Here is a 9,735-nt window from a genome sequence, read left to right on the forward strand (position 1 = left end):
GAAACTTCTAGAGGAAAATCGATCTCTTTTGAACGAAGTTGAAGAACTAAAAGGTCAAATTAGCTGTTTGTCAAAGGTAATAACAGTAACAAGATTGACCACAAATCCCGAACGCTCTCTATCCCTTGAGAAGAATAAATGTTAGTCGGTTCAATATTTCAGCGGACGAATATAATGACTTGGTGTTGTTTAGAACCCAGTCAAAAAACTGAGGAACGGAAACTTACATTTGAGAGGTTGAAAATGGTTGAAAAAGTGTTTAGAGATGACAACCGCCATTCAAGGTTTCAAAGATTATAACATAGTTATTAGAGGAGACTGGTTATGAAAAGCGGCAAACATCAATGATAAAAACAACAGTGCTGCAGTTTATGTTGGAAGCACCCTGAAAGTGCACAATCCTTTGTTTTCTGTTGGCAAATTGTTACGGAATAAATTAATGCAACGTTTTTATTGGTCAATACAATCAAAATGATAGGAATTCTTTTGAACGTTGTGCACTTTCAGGTCCACAAAAACATATAACAAAGGAGTCTGAAGGGTTTCATAACCATTCCACTCAATTAACTATGATTATAGCTATAGAAAAAAGCTGAAAATAAATGGAATGCGCTGGTGCATGGAGAGGGAGAATCTGCCGAACAGACAGCTGCCTTATGCCTACCTCTTTTTCTTGCACTCGGAATAAAAGATATCTCGATGACAGCTATTAATTGATATTGCCCATAGAGTTCTCGCTAGCCAAGCTTCAAACAAGCCCAACGCCATTATAAGCAAATTTACGCGACGCTTAACTAAAGACAAGGTGATGTCTAAAAGGCGCAGAGTCTCCACCTGCATCATGCTAGTAATCCCATATCTAGGGTTTGAGGATAACGTCCAAATAAGCGACTTAACGTTGTTTGACCATCTTTCACCGCGACTTCAGGAACTGCTGAACGAAGCTAAAACGTTCAAGAACGAAAATGATTTCACGTTCTGCTGGGCAAAGGGAGGTTTTTGTTTTTCTACGCAAGACGGACTCCTCTAGGATCATCAAATCCGTCCGTCTAGCGCGCTTGCGAACGATTGGTCAAAGCTGATCTTTACTTTCAACGCTCTCTATGAGAACCAAACGGAAACAAAAATGCAAAAAATCGTTGTTAAAGGAATTACCGTTCTTTGACTTTACGGGCAATTTACCTCTTTATCTTGGTCAGTTTAATAACTCACTTGCAAGTGAGCTTGCTATAGGGAAAAAAATGTCGAATGTTTACCCAGTCTTTAAGATCTTGACTTATTCGGCATGAATTCAACTCTTGATAAGAATTTAAACTGTTCCGCGTATTCGATGCCGATATTTTTTCCCACATAGCTTTAAAGTGTTTAGTTCTAGTTTGTCTAAAGAACATGGAGAATCAAGCCTTTCAATTTTCAATAACAAAAAATCTTGATAATTTACTAACTCATTACTAGACGAATAAGATTTTCATTTTAATGTTATTGGTGTCTCGGAGACCAAAATTACAAAGTCAAATGAACACTTGAGTGCCCACACCTCTGGTCTCTGGGGCGTAGGTTTTTCTATTGATAATCAGCTTTATTATTCTCTGCAGAAAAAAATATCAACTGAAGCATTTCAAGCTTTATGGGTTGAATTTTCATTCTCCAAGCAAAAGAAACATTATTTGTGGTATTATTTATCGCCAACATAATTCGCCAGATTCTTGCCTTGATTACTTAACCTATATTTGGCAAATATTAGCTTCAACAGGAAAGCGCGTGTGCCTTTTAAAACTGTCACCCAGGGTACAGTAGGCTCGATTACCAGCCGCTGTTCGGGAAAATGAGCCCGCACTCATCCCCCGAAGTCTCTCTTCGGGCAGGATCAAAGACCAGACCCGGGAGACGGTGGAAATCGAGCCTATCTACCCATCATGCTGTCATTGATATTGTTGAAGCCGTTCAGAGAAACATGGATCGACGTTTGTTCACCTGTGGTATCTTTATTGATCTTAAGAAAGCTTTCGACACTGTTTATCATAAAATAGTACTCGATAAGCTTAATTATTATGGTTTTAGAGGAGTTTATACTTTGGTGGTTTAAATCTTATTTGTCTGATCGCACTCAAACAACCTCGATTGATTCCCATATTTCTGCTAAGCTTACGTGCACGTGCGGTGTGCCACAAGTTAATTCTAAACAGACACCGCCGAATATTTTAGACCTTTTTTGCAGAACATCAAGTATACGCAGATATTCTACTCTCTCATCAACGTCTCAAAATTTTTATACCCAACAATCTAGAACTGACCTGCAAAAATATGCTCTCTAGCGTTTTGGCACAGGAGTTTGGAATGAGATACCCGTAAGAATAAAACAATTAGACATGTAAAAAATAATGCTATAATGTTCCGACGTTTCGTCGAAATCATGACGCCATTATCAGGGAATAAAAATGCGAGTTCAAAAGGAGTTAAAGTACTCTAGATTATTACTCTAGATTTGCATGAATGAAAACAGCTAAACAAAAACCTAAGCACGGATCGTGATTTAGACCCTGTTTACATGGGGTGGGGGACCCCGGTCTAGTGGGGTAGGTTTCTTTTGTTTTGTGTCCGCCAGAGCGTGAAAACAAAAGAAACCCAACCCCACTAGACCGGGGTCCCCCACTCCATGTAAACAGGCCCTAATCCGTTTCACGTTCAAAGGCGGTCTTAATTGGGCCGTCGATAAAACCCGGAACACGGAACATTCCGGAACATGCCGGAACATTCCGGAACATCCCGGAACATGAAAAAACAAAAATAACTTTCATGAAAAAAAATATAACAAAATAATAATAATAAAATAATTTTTGTGAAAATTAATAATAACGTAAAATAACAAAAAAAAAACGAAAAGTAGTGAAATAATCAAGAAAAAGAAACTGGTATCCTGAGTATAAGAAAACAATATTTTGTCGCAACAACTTAAAATTTGTTGGGCGAGTGAGGGTTCATGCAAATGACAGTAATGAGTGAAGGTTTGCTTCTAAATGTAAAATATATTAAAATGGGTCGCGAGGAGGGGGGCTTTTTAAGCTTTCCTCACACAGCCACCTCTTGTAAAGTTGTTTGCCATGAGTTAATCATTTAGCGGTTATCCATTTACGGTTCTGCAATGGTCTGAAATGTCGGTGTGGTATTTCATGTCCAGCCAAGTCGGTAAGTAGCTCATTTCAAGCCAACATATAGTCTCCTTATAAATAACCGACATTTGCTTACTTGAGGTGCTTTGCTTCACTTGAGGTTGACATGAATTACTTACAGACTAGGCGGCTCTGTGAACTTAAGATGAGTATAGGGGCTCCTGTCTTTGGGTTTTAGTGGACAATACTCGCATTCGTAGTAGTTTCTATACTGTTTACAGTCAGCATGATATTTCAGATGTCTCCTCGAGTCGCAAGAGGAGTTTGCGAGGAGACGGAGGTCACGGGTTCGAATCCCGTTGAAGCCCTGATTTGTTTGTTCGTTTTTTTTTTTCAGGCTTCTTCTTTCCAATTGCTTAAATTGGAAAATTTACTGCGATGATCATTCTTCACTTCCTTTTAACTGATAACAGTTAGAAACTACCGCTGCGCTACCACTGCCAGTGCAACTATTCCAAGGAATGTGAATCTTTAATTTAATTATCCAAGTCCAAAGTGACGAACCCCTAAGCTCTTCTTACGGTCGCAAAGCCGTAAATGGATAACCGTTAAACCGCATGGCAAACATTTACAAGAGGTGGCTGTGTGAGGAAAGCTTGAAAACCCCCTCCTCGCAACCCATTTTAATATATTTTACATTTAGAAGCAAGCCTTCACTCATTACTGTCATTTGAATGGACCCTCACTAGCCCAAAAAATTCATTGCGACAAAATATTGTTTTCTCATACTCGGAGATGATACCAGTTTCTTTTTCTTTCTTTCTTTCTTTGTTTATTTATTTTTCGTTTTTTATGTTAGGTTATGTTATGTTATTTATTTTGTTATTATAAATTTTTGCAAAAATTGTTTTCTATCTATTGTTCTTTTTATTATTTATTATTATCATTCTTATTAATATTATTAATTAATTGATTGTTTTTTCATAAAAATATATTTTAATTTTTTCATTTTCCGGGATGTTCCGGGATGTTCCATGTTCCGGGTTTTATCGCCGCCCGTCTTGAATTGTTTGATGTAAAGCACCTCATTAACGAGGCAGTCAAATTTTTGCTTGCATTTTACTGCGCTTTTCACAAACACGCGAATTGTGAAGTTCAAAAGCCAACTGACGATTGCGTTTTTCGCTGCCGTCAATCATCTTAACGGACCTCCTAGGAAACAAAACTTTACTTTAACGGGTTCAAAAGGTCATGGTTTGTGATTTGTGATTGGTGGATTTGGATCCGTTTTGTGTGTTTCTGTGTTTCAAGGTTCGTTGCTTGTGATCGTCATTATGATTGACGGCAGCGAAAAAAGCAATTGTGAAGGCGGTTTTTGAACTTTAGAGTTCGCATAACAAGCGCAGAAAAGCCCTCTAAGGGCCTGTCTACATGAAGGTGGGGGACCCCAGATAGTAGAGTTTCAAAAAGGTCCTTCGTCGGATTTCATGTGGCGCGGGACGAAGGACTTTTCGCACTTGATTGGTGCCAGTTTTACCGACCCAAAAAAGTTCGGTTCGCTTGGACCAATCAGAGTAGCTCCCATGGACCCTTGAGGATAAAGCTGTCACTCACAAGTAATAAGCGCAATGAAACGTGACTTGCGGTTCAAATTCCAGCATGAGGTCGATTGCGAAAGCGATGAAAGATGCTCTTGAGGCCGCGGGCTATTCTGAATCGCGTGACTATCAAAGAAAAACAATCAAAGCATATCTGTCGGGAAGGGATGTTTTTGTGTCTGCTCCAACCGGAGCTGGCAAGAGTCTGACTTTTGAGCTGGCTCCATACACTTTTGGTCGTTTATGTCGGAACTGCTTCCCCAGACAATAAACTCACGCTCACGATAAAGAACAGAACTGTTTTAATACTTCTAAATCTCTCTCGGTAAAGATCACTAACTCTCGCCATGTGCTTTTTTTTGCTGATACATCACTTCTTGAAAACGACATCCTATAATATCCATAATCCTAGCTCCCAGGCCCCGACGATCTTAGGGTGCGCCTGACTAGTTTACAAAGTAAAAAAAAACGCGAACGAAACATTCTTAACATCCGAGTATCAACCTACGAATTCTCACACTCTCCCTATTTGATACAAGTAATTGGGATCAAACAAGCGTAAGTTCAGTGTTCGACTGCTTCATCTTCCGCAATGCGGCGAATGTTCTCCGCTACTACAGCTGCAGCCCTCCTAACAGGCCGAAACTCCCTTGCTCTGGGATTTAGGGATGGGTCTTCCCTCACACGCTGCTCTTGATCACAGGAAAGCTCTAAAGGAAACAGATGCTGGACTGCCCGTTCAAGGTAAGACTTCCCTACCCTCAGCCTAACGGCTCGTACCACCCCATCTCGGCCTTGGAAAAGCTTGACTACTATGCCCATGTTCCATTTCCCTCGGTTACGTTCAGCATCCTGGATAAGGACGACATCTCCTAGCTTGACGTTCATCCGTTTGGATTTGTGCTTCATATTGTGTCTTTCCCTCAGGGACTTCAGATACTCCCCACTCCACCGATTCCACAAAACCTCTTTACACCGGCGTAGATACTTCACTCTCTTCCTCAAGTCAGCATCTCCTTCCTCTGTGCTTTCTTCTGGGACAAGTCTTGGTTGACCAAACATCATGGCACAGGGAGTCAAAACTGGTAGCTGCACGTCGTCTTCCACGTATAACAGAGGGCGATCATTCACAGCCACTCCTTCATCCAGCAAGACTTCCCCAAGTTCATTCCATGTAAGGCTAGCTCGACCAATACTTATGTACAATGCCCGTTTTACAACGCCCACAAGTCTGCCAAATTGTCCCCCCCACCAGGGGGCTCTGCTTAGATTGAATTGCCACCTTATTTCCTGATGAGCGTGGTAGTTCTGCAGCTGTTTATGTTTTACCACCCCTTTCAACCATTTCGCCGCGGCAACAAAAGTTCGCCCGTTAACAGAATAAATCTTCCTGGGAAGGCCTCCCCTCGGGATGAACCGTTTCAGATGCTTGATGAACTCCTCAGCTGTTTGGTTTGGCAGCAACTCCAGGTGGACAGCTCTAGTTAAGCTGCAGGCAAATAACAAAATATACGCTTTTCCTTCTTTCTTTGTCTTGAGTTTGTACCCTATCGGTCCTGCAAAGTCTAGGAAAACAACTTCGAAAGGGGTTGATCCTTCCGTCCTGTCTGTAGGCAAATTTCCAACTGCTGGGTTTGAGTAGGCGGTTACTTGGAATTTCTTGCACCCATAGCATGTTCTGATAACTCTCTTTGTAAGCTGTCTTAGCCGCGGCACCCAATATTGTTGACGAACAAAACTCATCGTGAGCCCCACTCCCGCATGAAGACTTAGCACATGTTTATCATGGACAATTCTCTCTGTTAACAAGGTATCTGGCGGTAAGTAGATAGGGTAGCTTCCCTGGATTCTCCCTCTACACACGTACAGACCCTCTTCATTCTTCTGCAAATTAAGTTTGAGCTGATCTTCATGGAACGTGTCTCTGTTTAACTTGCTGTTTTGAGCTCTTCCTACCCAGAATTTCACTTGCTTGAAAGTCTCACATGTGGTCAATGGAGCAGACAACCGGTGCTTCTTGTCTTTCTTACAGTTTTCGATAAATCTTGCTACCCATGACGTGATGCGAATCGTCTGCCAGAATCCATGTTTCTCTAAAACCTGGTGTAGGGTGTCCTCCATCTCTGTGGCCCCAGCAAACACTTCCTTTACTAGCATGGCCTCTGCTTCTGTCTCTTTACTTGGCTTAGTTTGCACCACCGCTGGCCACATTTCTGGTTCAGTCAGCCAGTTTGGTCCCTTCAGCCAGATTTCAAGACGCTCTCTAGACAGGGTGCCTCTGCTTCCCACGTCAGCTGGATTTTGCTCTGTTCCCACATACCTCCACTTTACATAGTCCTTGGCATTAATTTGTGCAACTCTATTGGACACAAATTTTTTGTAGTTCCCTTGACCAGCAATCCAATGCAAGACTACTGTACTGTCTGTCCATCCATACACAGACCTCACTAGGTAACCTTCCAAAGCACTTCTTACATTGTCTACAAGATTAGCTGCCATGTGAGCAGAAATGAGCTCCAACCTTGGCATGGTAAGCCCTTTCTTTGCTAACCGTGCCTTTGCTGCCAACAGACCCTGGTGAATACCAGATTCTTGATACACGACTGCGTACACTGCTGCTGCTGACCCTTTTCCACTTGAATCACAGAATGCATGCAGGTCTAGAGCTTGGACCGGTTCCTGAGCTACAGTTAGACTGCGTGGGAATTTCAGCTCACCAGGCCAGTTTCCCTTAAATTTCTCCCATTGTGCTTTCCGGTTTTCGGGTAAAACAGCATCCCAAGGCAGGTGTCGGTCACATGCTTCTCTGAAAACCATTTTCCCTACCAAGGTTACAGGACTTGCTACCCTAAGAGGGTCATATATTGAAGCTGGACTCCTTAGCACATCTCTCTTTGTGGCTTCATGTGAATCACCAGTAAAGGTCACAGCCAGAGTGTCCTCCACCTTATCCCAAGGGAGCCCGAGTAGTTTTGCTTCATTAGTTTTCACCCCCGACTGTTCCTTAGCATATGTCTGGCTATCTTCTGTCAACTGATTATCTGCTTCTAGTTCTGGTACATTAGAGTTCCACTTATGCAATTCGAAACCTGCCTGTTTGAAAACCCCTATTGCAGTTCCTTTCAACTCATGCACTTGATCAACTGTATCTTCTCCAGTGATGATGTCATAAACATAAAGACTCCTCATGATTTCCTCAACATGCTTTGGGTATTCAGTTCTTAAAGTTTCTAAATGTTGTTTCAAGGTACCCGCAAGAAGAAACGGCGACTGCACAAGTCCAAATAATTCCCGCGTGAACCTCAAAGTCTCAACTTGTGATGAGTTTTAATCCCTTATCCAGTGAAATCGAAGTGCGTCACGGTCTGCTTCTCGAATCCTCTCTTGCAAGAAGGCCTGCTTAATGTCTCCACACAAGGCAACTGGTTTAAGCCGGTTTCGAACCAGCACACTCCAGAGCAAATTTTGTAGAGGTGGCCCAGTCTCTAAGCAATCGTTCAATGAAGGGCCACCTTGGTTTGCCTTAGCTGATGCATCAAAGACGATACGCATTTTGGTACTCTGTGCTGTTTCTCTTATGACTGCTTTGTGCGGCAGATAACATTCTCTTTCCCCTTGAGTCTCATCGCTCACTCTCTCCACAATACCTTCTTTCAGTTGGTCTTGGATTATTTTGTCATACTCATCCAGGCGGCTGGGTACCTTCTGCAATTTCTTCACAAGGTTAGATAGTCGTACGAGATTGCCTTTCTGATTGTTAGGGAGGGGTGGATGTCCAGCTTTCCACAGTAGACCAGTCTCGTACAACCCCTCAGGATGGCGTACCAGTTGCTCTTGGAATTCGCTATACACCACCTGTTGATCGCCGGCTGGTCTGTCCTCTAGTCCCAGTACATCAAGGCTGCACAACTGCTCATAGTCTGATGAATAACTCCTAGTCAGGTACACACTGCTCAGGTTTGTCTCAGCTCCAGGGGACATTATGGTCCATCCAAACGATGTGAATTCTGCTATTGGCTCTCCTGGCTCTCCCACCCTTGGTGCTGAATTTGTCTTAATCTTGGCATATTCGCTAGCCCCCAGGATCACGTGTATAGGCAGCTCGGGCTTGATGTCGGTATCATCAATCTCCACGCCCTTGAGGTGTTGGTACTTGGCAATTGTATCCACATATCTCGGGTTCGGGATAGTTAGCAAAGTTACCTTGTCCACTTTGCTCAGGGTAGTGGGTAGGCTGAAAACTCCTTTAATGTTAGAGACTTGGACTTTGTACATTTCTATCTTCTGACTAGTACTCGTCATCATCATTTCGATTGTCTTATACTCTCTTCGATCTGGTTTTCTGTTCAGTTTGCTAATGAGTGCCGCTGATGCATAGGAGCTTCCGGCTCCCGTGTCCAATAAAGCTCTACACCTAATTCCATCCACATCTACCACAACTACAGGGTACACCACTTGACCTCCACCTGTTGCTAGCATCAGCTGGTTTGAAAGCTAATCACAAATTGAACTATGGTGTTTCCCATTACATCTCTGGCAAGTAGTAGTGCATCTACATTCCGCTGCTCTATGCCTAGCGCCAGTACAGTTAAAACACAACTTATTGTCTGACAAGTACCTCCTCCTGTCAGCTACCACTTTAATCTTGTCACAGTCAACTGATTTGTGTTCCTCAGACTTACAGTCAACACAAACCCTATGCTTTCCACCCTCTTGTTTAACTTGAAGCAATGGGTCTCTTCCCTTGTCACGTCTCCCATGGTTGCCATCCAGGGGAACTGGGTTCCTTTCACACCACTTCCTTAAGCCTTCTACTAATTGCGGGAACCCCCACTCCTGCCAGTTATCATCCAGCCTCACTAGATCAGCTCTTATGCCTGGTAGTTTATCTAGGGAAAGTCTAACATACCCTCTAATATCTTTCGCCTTACCCAGGGACTCTAAGGTTTGGATATTGGTAACCAGTTTCTCATAGAACTCATTAATTCTTGTTGGGTTTGTCTCTGTGATAACTGGCAATGCCATTA

At 42.6% G+C, this 9,735-nt stretch overlaps 1 pseudogene; it reads right to left on the reverse strand.

Moving 5' to 3' along the window:
• Nucleotides 1-5,272: 5,272 nt before the first annotated feature.
• On the reverse strand, nt 5,273-9,187 carry LOC140930317 (uncharacterized; annotated as a pseudogene).
• Nucleotides 9,188-9,735: the final 548 nt, after the last annotated feature.

Source organism: Porites lutea, chromosome 1 (genome assembly GCF_958299795.1).
Source record: "Porites lutea chromosome 1, jaPorLute2.1, whole genome shotgun sequence".
In the NCBI taxonomy this organism is placed as follows: domain Eukaryota; kingdom Metazoa; phylum Cnidaria; class Anthozoa; order Scleractinia; family Poritidae; genus Porites; species Porites lutea.